The 12,239-nt window shown below is 43.4% G+C and overlaps 1 pseudogene; it reads right to left on the bottom strand.

Moving 5' to 3' along the window:
- Positions 1–1,164: 1,164 nt before the first annotated feature.
- LOC136335413 (cyclin-Y-like protein 1) overlaps positions 1,165–12,239 on the bottom strand; it is a 78,910-nt pseudogene continuing 67,835 nt past the window's right edge.

The following is a 12,239-nucleotide window of genomic DNA, read 5'->3' as shown; positions in this document are numbered from 1 at the left end:
CGGGTGGCTAGTGTTGATTATGTTAGGTCCATATTTAGCATTCAATAAATTCTTATTAAATGAAAACCTAAAAACTTGAGATAAATTGTTTTCTGAAAATGCCATTTGACCTTTAATTTCCTTTGCTGATGGGGTGGGCCCAGGGAGTGAGCATGAAAACTGAGACTTTGGCATAGCTGCGATCTCATTTCTGAAGACCAAGTAACCTCAAAGAAGTTCACTTATGGGTGTAATTATATCCTACTGACAACTGGATGTTTTATTCCAACGTTCTATTATCCTTAGTTATCTAACCAACATTTTCCTATTTATCCTCATTTTTTGCCTCTGAATAGGGAGGCAGCTGTGTCGATGCCAAATTGCCCATCACACACACTGTTCTTAAACATTATAAAGTTACTGCAATGCCATTGCATAGCCTTTCTAATGCATACCATTAGAAGTTGGGTGTTGGTTACAGTGACCGTCCGTCCACTCACAAGAGACCTGGAACTCAAGGTTTGTTTCTGAGTATGGGTAGGGGGCAGGGGACAACCATGTGTCTCTGCCTAACTCAATCAGGGATGTTTTTGGTCAACTCTGCTTTGGCCTAAAGTGTAAAATCGATCCATTCATTTCCCACACAATAACAACTTCTGATTGCCTTCAAATAGAAAACACATGTTACTTTAAGATTGTATTAATTCTGTTAAAGATGCTTCCTCATTAACCTCATTTAAGATTGCTGTATATACTACATGCCTTTCCAGAAACATACCGCAGAGGAGGGAAGGCCTGTATGTCTAGATGCAAAACCTCTCAGCCTACACTGAAGGCCGTATCCATAACATAGCTGTGAGGCAGGGATCCAGAGCTGGAAGAAACCACTCAGAAGACTTGAGTGGCATTTATGGACTTCTGAAAAGGGTTGCAATAAATAACTTTGTCTAGTTTCAGCACTAAGAACAGTCTCAACACCGTACCCACACAACTGGGAAAGGGATGGAGCGCCATTTCTCTGGCAGCATTTTCTGAGCGAGCTCAGGCACACCGGGAGACCAAAGTGGGTTAACCCCCTGCATGCCCTCTCCACGGAAATCAGGCAATCAGAGGAGGAGCCTCTGCGTAGGCCCATGGAAGGCGGCTTCACGTCCTCTACACGTGTGCCTGCCGGTATCTGAAACATCAGTAGGTGTGGCGGTTTCTCTGCTGTAAGCTTGCAGGTCTCCTGCTGCACGGGGAAGCCTGGCAGTGGAACAATTCTCGCACACATTTGGAAACAAACGCTCCCATGTTCCTTTGGGGGACTTGCACAGCACACATCGGTTTCAGCTCCGCAGCCTGCAAAGGCCCCTAGCAGGGAAGCGGTTTGTGTCACAGCCCCTTTTCAAAAAGCCAGAAGAATCTCACCACCCCTTCCCTCCTCTGGGGCTGGCTTCTAGCTGAGTGGAGGGGATTTGGAGGGGATTTGAGGTGGGTGTGACTCTGGTGGTTCGGTTTCTAGGAAATAAAACAATCCTTTCCTTTGACCTTAAATGCGATTCCGATCAGCCTCTCCCTGGCACGCAGCCTTCTCTGTGCAGCCTGTTTGCTGGCAGTGTAGCCTGGGCTTCAGCGTTAGGCTTCTTCCGTCACCAGCAGCTTGAACTCTGAGTGGGAAGCCCCGGGATTCAGAGCTCAACTTCTGACTCTGCTATTGGCTGACACCGGAGAAGTTCAAAACCCGGCTCAAAGCCTGGCTCCTCCGATAATTGCTTCTCCTCCCTTATCTGTAAATGAGGGAAGTGACTAGGTCTCCTTTAACACTCAGTAGATGGCAAAATTACAGGGGCTTAAGGAAGGACTTACACCTAGTGATTGGATGGTCTGGAGCCACGCTTTGGAATTATCACCTGATCCCAAATGGCACGCATCATACTCTCCGGAGGGAAGTTGAAAAGCAAGAATCAAAGAAATTAAGGACGAAAGGAATGTACAACAAACTCCCTCACAAACCAGGGATTTGATTAATCCCAATGGAGTCACGAATCCGAGGGGAGTTTTGTTTTTCACATACTCCACGACGCACGGTGCCCCTGTGCAGAAACAGAAATCCTGTCATTTATCTGGCGCTGCCTTTCCCCCTCTGATCTGAGGTTTCATAGATTTTGGCTGTGCAATTGGTAACTAAGAAAGCACACATTTTTATGTAGCACCTGCAGTAAAGTCTAGGCTAGGTTATCAGGTAGCTTTTGAAGTCTAAAAACTCAATATACGAATGATAATTCTTTTTTATTGTTAAGGAAACACAGATTTTGTTTAATCAATGGAGATAAACAAGTTTAACTACAAAATCAACAGAATTAGAGGCAGACAATCCATACGGAGTGATAATGAAGCGTGCAAACCGAAGTCGATGTGCAGAGGAGCGTTGTAAAAAGCAGGGAGGACTAGGCAGATGTCAGGAGGATGTAAGAACCCCCATGGGGCTTTGTTAAACATGTAAATTCCCGGAGATTCTGATTCAGCAAACCCGTTCTGAGGGCAATGAACCAGAGTTTTAAGTCAGTACCCCAGGACTTCTGATACTCTGGGGTCTGTACTGAGAAATGCACTAGGATTCTAAAGTGGATTTTGACCTAAGCAAAAAAAGCCAAAAACAGAGATTTAGAACCCAGGTAGTTTAAACTATACTCAGGATCCATTCATGAAATCCTATTGTCCTCAACGAGTGAAGCAATCTATGTATTTGTTAGGGAATGAGTTTGGCTGTGAGTTACAGAAACCTGCAAAACCGTGGCTTACACTAGTGAGGATTTTCATTTTTTTTGGAGGGGAATGGGTAAAGAAGAGGTGGGCAGTCTAGGTATGGTGGACCCCCAAAGGATATGTCCATATTCACATCCCTGAAACTGTGAATATTACCTTATATGGGAAAAGGGTCTTTGTAGGTATAATTAAGCTAAATATCTTGAGATCATCCTGGGTTATCCGGGTGGGCCCTAAATCTAATGACAAGCGTCCCTTATAAAAGTGAAACAGAGGTTGATAATGTTAGACAGGACAGGGTCTCAAGGTCTGGGCCATTCTTACTGTAAGGTATTTTTCCCCGCCGAGAAGGAAGGAAGAGGGCTCGGAGCCGCAAAGTGTGGAATAAGTAAATAGCTTTATTGAGTACAGAGCGCACACCCCGCCCACCCGGCAAGGTTCCCTGGCCCCGAGGAAAGAAACATGGAGGCTAGGGAAGTTGCACTGATTAAACCGTGTGGGAGATATTTAAAGGGTCCCTCTAGGGAAGTGGAGCTACTATGACGTGGTAAAATTTCACTGGCTGGCAGACAATCGCTTCTTTCCAAATGGTTCCTGGGAAGCTTCCTTTGGCGGGCTTGATTGTGGGCAGTCCTAGCCAAAGTGGGCGGGTCTGAGTCCCTACGCGACCATCCCTCCATCCACCGACCTTACACTTACTAAGTGCTCTTCTTGCTAAATGTTAAAATGTAGCATAGCATTTCTTAGATGGAGCTATAAACAGGATGAGCTGACAAAAACTCAAGGGAATGAAAGTAGCCAACTGTAAAGAAAAATCAACATGTAATTAACAGAATAGTGTATACGAGCAATGGGTAAGCCTCCCTTCAGGGAGGTAGGCCTCTGCATATATGTAAACCCCCAGGTTCCTCTACTTGCTGCAAGTAAATAAAACTACCTTGTGACAAGCTGTGTGTCATTCTTGAATAGAACACCCCAAGCAGTGAACCCCTGGAGTTTGGTAACAATTAAACTGAAGAGAAGGCCCTGATGTGACTACAGAGGCAGAGGTTGGAGCGATATGGCCACAAGTCCAGGAGCAGCCACCAGAAGCTGAGAGAGGGAGAGAATGGATACTCCCCTAAAGCCCCCGGGGTAACGGCCCTATTTGATTTCCCACTTCTAGCCTCCACAACTGTGAGAGAACAAATCTCTGTTGTTTTGAGTCACCAAGTTTATGATAATTTGTTAAAGCAGCTTAAGGAAACTAATACACCAGCATTGGTATAGAGGCTCTAGCAGGTCTCATGTTTCCTCATGTTTCCTCCTTTCTGCTAAGCCATCCTCAGCCTGGGCTTGTTGCCTCATGGTCATGAGACAGCTGTTACATCTTCTCTATGATGTCTGTGTTTTAGACAAGAAGAATAAGAAAGAACAAAGGGAAAGGCATAGGTAGTTAGTCTGGCTCTATTTTAAAGAGGTTTTTGGAAGCCTCACCTAATACTTTTCTATTATATCTTATTGGCCAAAGCTGGGTCAAATAGCCACCCCCACTGCAAGGGAAGTTTGGAAAAGTTCCTTTTTTAAATGTTATGTAAATTGTCAAATGCAACAAAATTGGGATTTTATTAGGAAAGGGGAGGATGGATGAATGGATGTTGCATGGTTAACTGGATTACTACCAAAGCAAGTGTTCCCAACTAACCCTCGTGTCCTGGTAAAGTGGTTCTTATTTTGAACCTGGGTAACAAGAGGCTAAAACTATCTGGTTTGAGTTACTTGAAAACACGAAATGAGGAGTAGATATTCCTTCTCGACCAATCCTTGGTGATTAATAATTCATATCTTATAGGGGTCAATCTAAAGTAAAGGAGCTTCTGTGGTCTATTGACTTCATTTTCTTCTTAAAAGAAATTTGTTTTTGTTCTGGCCGGTTAGCTCAGTTGATTAGAGCATCATCCTGAAACACCAAGGTTGTGGGTTTGATCCCTGGTCACATATGGGAGGCAACCAATGAATGTATAACTAAATGGAACAACAAATGAATGCTTCTCTCTCTCCCTCCTCCTCTCTCTGTCTCTCTAAAAAAAAAAAATTAATCAATAAAAAATAAAAAAGGACATGTGAGATAAGAAACATCCTACTGACATCTGCCTAGTCCTCCCTGCTTTTTACCACGCTCCTCTGCACATTGACTTCGGTTTGCACGCTTCATTAGCACTTCGTATGGATTGCCTCTAATTCTGTTGATTTTGTTTTTTACTTAACATGGCAATTTTCTTGCCTGTGACCTACATATTTTACAAATTTGGAGCCCTAGAATTCTTAATGAAAACATCTTTTAAAATCACAGTGGCCAATGCCCTGTCTGGATAGCTTGTTGGTTAGAGCATTGTCCTGAAGTGCAGAGGTTCCTGGTTCATTCTGGGTCAGGGCACATACAAGAACAGCTCAATGTTCCTGTCTCTTTCTCTCTCACCCTTCTTCTCTTGCTAAAATCAATAAATAAGTAAAAAAAAAAAAAAAATTACAGTGGCCAAGACATGGAAACAACCATAATGTCCCTTGATAGAAGATTGGATAAAGAAGATATGGTACAGCCTGACCAGGTGGTGGCACAGTAGTTAGAGCAATAGACTGGGATGCAGAAAACCCAGGTTTGAAACCCCAAGGTCGCTGCCTTGAGCATGGGATTATGGCCATGACCCCATAGCTGCTGGCTTGAGCCTTAAGGTTACTGTCTTGAGGAAGGGGTCCCTCACTCTGCTGTAGCCCACTGGTCAAGGCACATATGAGAAAGCAATCAATGAACAACTAAGGTGCTGCAACGAAGAATTGATGCTTCTCATCTCTCTCCTTTCCTGTCTGTCTGTCCCTATCTGTTTTTCTTTCTGTCTGTCTCTCTCTCTGTCACATACAAAGAAATAAAAAGAAAGAAAGAAAGATGTGGTATTGTTGGGCAAATGAGTTTATAATATTTGTATTTTTTGAGTTTGCTCCCTTTTAGTGTTAAAAAATGGCACTGGGCAGCCCTGGCCGGTTGGCTCAGCGGTAGAGCGTCGGTCTGGCGTGTGGGGGACCCGGGTTTGATTCCCGGCCAGGGCACATAGGAGAAGCGCCCATTTGCTTCTCCACCCCCCCCCCTCCTTCCTCTCTGTCTCTCTCTTCCCCTCCCGCAGCCAAGGCTCCATTGGAGCAAAGATGGCCAGGGCGCTGGGGATGGCTCCTTGGTCTCTGCCCCAGGTGCTAGAGTGGCTCTGGTCTCGGCAGAGCTTCGCCCCTGGTGGGCGTGCCGGGTGGATCCCGGTCGGGCGCATGTGGGAGTCTGTCTGACTGTCTCTCCCCGTTTCCAGCTTCAGAAAAATACAAAAAAAAAAAAAAAAAAAAAAAAAGAAGAAAAAAAAATGGCACTGGGCAGTGCCAGGTATGTGATCTGTGGAATTGCAAATTACCTTCCTGCTTGGGAAGGGCCATTGTCTTGCTAATGTTTGCTAGAGGAGAGAGAAGCCAGTTTTGCAGAGAAGGAAGCCATGTTTGCAGAGTTTGTGCGGAGAGAAGAGAGAAGGTGTGCAGCTGGGGAACCAGAAGTGAGAGGCTTTTGCGAGCTCCGCTGAGACTGATGAGGTCTTTGATTCTGGGAGAAACCAGAGAAGATTCTCCTGGTTGTGGAACCAGATAATGTGTCAGGGTTTTGTGAGCTCTGAATGAAGAAGGAAGTGTTTTTCCTCGTGTGTGTTGCTTGTCGACTGGTACAAGTCTTGAATAAAGGAATGGCCCACCATTTTTTGACTCCACTGTTTCTTTATCATCTGTCTGAATCAAATGGGAACCTGCATGTGCATGGCCATGACAGCAGCGACTACTGGCTGTGCGGGTATATACAAGGGAATACTACTTCAGCCATAAGAAACGATGACATATTGTCATTTACAACAACATGGATGGCACTTGAAAACATTATACTAAATGAAATAAGTAAATCAGAAAAAACTAAGCATTATATGATTTTATACATAGGTGGAATATGAAACTGAGACTCGTGGACATAGATAAAAGTGCAGTGGTTCCTGGGGGTGAGGGTGGGAGGGAGGGGCATAAAGAGGGACAAATATACAGTGATGGAAAATGATTTGACTTTGGATGATGGGCATGCAACACAATCCACAGTTCAAATGCTATAAAAATGTTTACCTGAAACCTATGTACTCTTATTGATCAGTGTCACCCCATTAAATTTTCTAAAACCAAACAAACACCTTTTTAAAACAAATTCTTTTTGTAGATAATCAATAACAAACACTTTCTCTTATTATCCCAAACATGCTAATATGCTGTAAGTAGTGCTTGCAAAGATTTTGAATAATGTGTTATTCAACAGCTCTTTGGTTTAAACTGATTGCCAGTAATGACAAGCGGTTTCGATGATGCAGTAGGAAGAATCCTTCAATACATAACAATGTCACAGTCTGTTCCTAACTGGTCTTATGAGTTGTTAGGAGTTTTATGTTTCAATGGTAATATGGCATTGATTTTAAAGGAATGTGCAGCAATAATGATTCTTTCTGTGGGGGGTTTCTTTTTCTTTTTTGAAGGGGGAATTTCAGAAAAATAGAAAGACATATAAGTTATAGAGTAAGTGTCTTTCAAGTCTCAAAATGTAAATTTTAGTTAAAAAATTCATATAGTTCACAGCTATCAGCCTTCATTGTAATCAAAGACCTGTGTGTGGATTTGGAGCTTCTGCTTGGGAGTGGCTTTTGTAACTGTTTATATTAAAAAGGACTAAGAGCGTTACATTGATACGGTCCCATTCTTTCCTGTGAGCACAGTCCCTGCTGTCCACGAGTCTCTTGAATTCAATGTCTGTCTTTTAGGTGAAAATACTAACATTGCTGGTTTTTGAGCAGGAGAGGTTATATTTCTCCAGGCCTGGTACATGAGGGGCTTGTGATGTTACATACAATGCCTCACGTCTCCCTTAGAGAAGATGGCTTCAGAGCACTGAGCGCCAATGAAATGATCAGCGCCGAGGCCTGCTCATAGCATCTCTGCACAGGTCTTTGTTTCCACACAGTCTGGAAATGGTCTCCAGGCTCTGTGCTCTTTCTTTGTTCAGAGGAACAAATACAAAAGGCAGGTCATTGTCACGTGCTAAGGAGTAAAGGTCAAAGTAGTATTTGGCATAAACACAGGCAGGGACATTAATATTAAACTGAAGTACTATAGCTACAAAACAATGTCTTTCCATCTCATTCATGTCCTCAACTAAAATGTCTTTGAGGATCTGGCAGTGGTCCACATTCCATATAGCCTCATCGTCCCAGACCTTGGAGGGAACAAGAATGCCGCCCAGACAATCTTTCCCAGTTAGTGGGGTAAACGTCAATCTCAGTGTAAGTCAAAAGCCTTTCTAAGTAAGCCAAAGCTACCACTGCACTTTCAGCCGTGAGCTGTGGGCGCTGAAAAGAGTTGGGACAAATCTGCATGTAAGTGTGTGTTCAGGATCACGCTTACAGTACTCCTCTGAAACGGTTTCTCTTATGAGTGAGTGTGATTTCCCATCAGACATATCCAATGGTCAGTTTGTGTCTGTTCTTTTTTTTTTTTTTTACAGGGATAGAGAGAGCGTCAGAGAGAGGGATAGATAGGGACAGACAGACAGGAACAGAGAGAGATGAGAAGCATCAATCATCAGTTTTTCGTTGCAACACCTTAGTTGTTCATTGACTGCTTTCTCATATGTGCCTTGACCGTGGGCCTTCAGCAGACCAAGTAACCCCTTGCTGGAGCCAGCGACCTTGGGTCCAAGCTGGTGAGTTTTTTGCTCAAGCCAGATGAGCCCGCGGTCAAGCAGGCGACCTCGGGGTCTCGAACCTGGATCCTCCGCATCCCAGTCCGACGTTCTATCCTCTGCGCCACCGCCTGGTCAGGCTGTGTCTGTTCTTTATGTGGCACTGTATTGCTAAGGTCACACACTTTGCTGGGATTCTAAGATTATGCTGGCAAACTGTGCTTTCATCTAGAAATACTGTTGAGCGTGAGCTATACTTTTTAGTAAGGCGCCTTGGAGAATCATGGTTTAAATAGTTGCTCTTCCTCTTTCCTTGCACAACCCTGTGAGATTTGCTTAGGAAAACTGTGTTTGTCCTCAGGCGGTCAGAAGGGTTAGATTCCCCAAAACGAACTCTTCTGGTCATAGATGTGCTGCACGTGGTAGCCCTGTCGGCTTCAGATCCAACTCAGTGGGCTCCAGGGCAGTGGGTGGCGGTGCTACCGCCACTGTGTCCCCTGCTGCCGCCTCATCCACCTCAGCGTGGGTAGCCCCACATGTAGGCACAGCTTTGCCCGCTGTTCACCTGTTCCCCAGCTGCTACCGCCTCACCTGAGCTAGGTAGTCTACAGAAACACTTCCTTTTAACTTTATTTATTAATTTTTAGAAAGGAGAGAGAGAGAGAGGGAGAAGAGGGGGAAGAGCAGGAAGCATCAACTCCCATCTGTGCCTTGACCAGGCAAGCCCAGGGTTTCGAACCGGCGACCTCAGTGTTCCAGGTCGAAGCTTTATCCACTGCGCCACCACAGGTCAGGCCGTTCATTGTTTCCTTTAAATTAAAAGATATGAACTTGGTACTGCCGTTGCCCAGTAGGGCTGATATGGTTGAAAATAGTAAGGTAGTCCTTTTCCCTCAGCTGTGGGGAAAGGACTGTGGTTTTAAAAGGAGGGAATGTGGTTAAGGAGCTTGTGTTTTTCAGAATTAAAGTTCAACGTTTCTGGCCAGCCTCTGCTTATGAAGCCCTGGGGTCCCTAAAGGGCCATTGCAGTGGTGGTACAAGCTCTGGTCCCATTGCGGCTGCACTGTGAGCAGAGCTGCCCAATCAATGCCCTGCTAGAGGCAATGGCTGCTGATGGCCCCTCACTGCCTCCGTTTCCTGGTTTGACAGCCATATTTTTATCTTGAAGAACTTTTTTTATATCAAACAGAATTTCTTGAGTCAAGTGTTTATGTTGAATGGTTCTCAGTGGGGAGACACTTGACAATGCTTGGAGACATTTTGGTTGTCACAGCTCCGAGCGGGAGGTGTTACTACTGGTTCCTAGGAGGCAGAAGCTGGGGATGCTGCTAACTCTCCTACAGTGCACAGGACACCGCCCATAACCAAGGATTATCCAGCTCTAGATGTCAGCAGGGCTGAGGAAGCCCTAACATAAACAATAACTCTTAAAGGTAAAAATAAAAAACTTTCAGTTAAACAACAAAACAAACTACTTTTCCTAATGTCCTTCCAATTCTTCCATGAAACAGAAAAAGGCAAGTGAGACGAAAGCCGGCTGCTGGCCGGGCATGAATTATTGTTGTTGCTGTCTAAACGAGGAAGATTTTATTTCTAAGTAAGCTGACAGCAGGTCAAGTTTTTCAAAAATAAGGAGTGGCTATTTTCACAGTGTTATCTTGCTTTACTTTTGTACAAGTTTTAAATGGAGAGCATTTGATCACTGCCTCAACGTTCTGCGTTAGTCATCCCGACAGCACTTCCTGGGAGGGGAGGGGCGTGGCGGAGAGCAGCCCGTCAGGATCTTCTGACAAGTCCCAGACCACCGGGAGGGGTGCTTCGCTTCCTACTCAGTACAAGGAACAATGAATTTTGAGCCAAGCAGTTATTAGTTATTATGAATGCATCAGCACATATTGGTCAAAGGGGTGAAGGCTGTTGCACAATAGAACCAGACGTTGTTGAGAAAACTTGTATAATGCCACGGACTAATGGTGTTAATCTATATTGTGTGATTCTTTTCTTTCCATTTGCTGGCCTCTTCAGTCCACAGTCCAAGTGAGGATCTGTTAAGTAGATCAATTTAAACCCAAGAGAGATACCATTACTGCTTGTAGCACTGCATTACAAACAAGCAGGAGATGGCTTTGTCTTTTAAGTGCCAGTTAATTTACAATAACAGTTGTATTCCAATGAGTTGATTGCATACAACTCAAGTGCATCAAACACTGTTTCCTTGACAGTTTTCCAGTTGCTTCATGATCTTTCCACTGCAGCTTTTGTCCACAGTTCTTCGGGTTTAGTAGACAGACAGTCCAATCAGATGCTTAAACATAGTCACACCTACTTGGATGCTTCAAGAGAAAAAGTTGGTAAAAACATCTGTGAAGAATCCAGTCCTTCACTGACTGGAAGGATTAACCACATGAGACAACCCTTATGAATCATATTTATTCCTCTTTTCGGCATCATTTGTGTCCAAGCTTTTCAAAGCTCAAATCCAAAAGATAAGTTTCTTTTCCTGAGTGTTGTTATTTACATAACTCTCTGGACCTTGGAGTTTTAAGCTCATAAAAAAAGTCAATAAGTAAATGTCCTTCTTAAGCATTTTAAAATTGTAGATGATCTTTGGCTACATTAGAACATTTGCATTTTGGGAAGAGAAGTCTATTAAACATCTGCTTTTGCCTGTAAACTCTAACTGAGATTGGCTAACTGCTTGATGATTAAGACTGAGTTCTCTCTGGGCAGACCTAAGTCTATTCGAGTCTCTGACCCATGGTCAAGAAATGCAAATATGTGTGAGCTTATATGGAAAATCATTTCTATACCAATGGAGACAAATGTGGAATTGATTTTTCCCCCTAGTCTCTAAGTAAATGCATCTTTTCTATTTTTCCTCCCCCCTTTTTTCTTCCTGTCTGTTTCCCACCGTTTCTGCTAACCTATTGACCTGATGTTGAGTGAACTCCTAGCTTTGAGAAAACAGACTCTGTTGCTGCTTCGAGTTGCAGAGGGACTTGATCAGCCACATTTTGACTCAAAGATAAAAACAGTTATGGTTTGGGGGACTTTGGTTTGATATAAAAGATTTCTTAAACCCCCTAGTACTTTGCATCCTTGGGTTATCCTACAAATTCCCCCACCTGGAACATTTTATAGTCTCAGTTCTCTGAACGCAAATGGAACAGTTTGTGCTGATTTAGGGCATCACTTCTCCAATTAACTACAAAAGGTCTGCATCTTAATCCCTAAGACTTCAATTGAGAAAGATTTTCACAATTTGCACAGCTAGAACCATGTAATTTGGGCAAGTTATTTAATCTCTGTGGGTCTGCTTTCTTATCTATAACATGAAAGAAATTGCACTAAGTGACCTTGAATGTTTTTCTTCAAGGTCTAAAATTATATGATTCTGTGATTTATTTTTCCATATGCACATTATCCTTTGTTGAATAGAAGTTCAAGGTCTGTAACACACACCATAAGTAAATAGAGTCCAGTTTACAGACTTGGGGTAATAGCCTAGCTTCCCACTACTTATTTGAATTTAAATTACTTATATACTTCTCTGGGATGGATTCTTTTATCCATGATATGGGGACAATATTAACCTAGCCCATAAGATTCTTATGAGAATCAAGAGGTAATTTTAGTTAAAGAACTCATTTTAATTAAAGAGATAATTTTCAAGTGCCTGAAATAGTGCCTGGCACTTAGTAGATCTTCAATAAATGTTACTTCCCTTCTCTTTTGGAGCATT

This window comes from Saccopteryx bilineata, chromosome 4 (assembly GCF_036850765.1).
Source record: "Saccopteryx bilineata isolate mSacBil1 chromosome 4, mSacBil1_pri_phased_curated, whole genome shotgun sequence".
Taxonomy (NCBI): domain Eukaryota; kingdom Metazoa; phylum Chordata; class Mammalia; order Chiroptera; family Emballonuridae; genus Saccopteryx; species Saccopteryx bilineata.
This window is presented reverse-complemented; position numbering and strand designations above follow the sequence as displayed.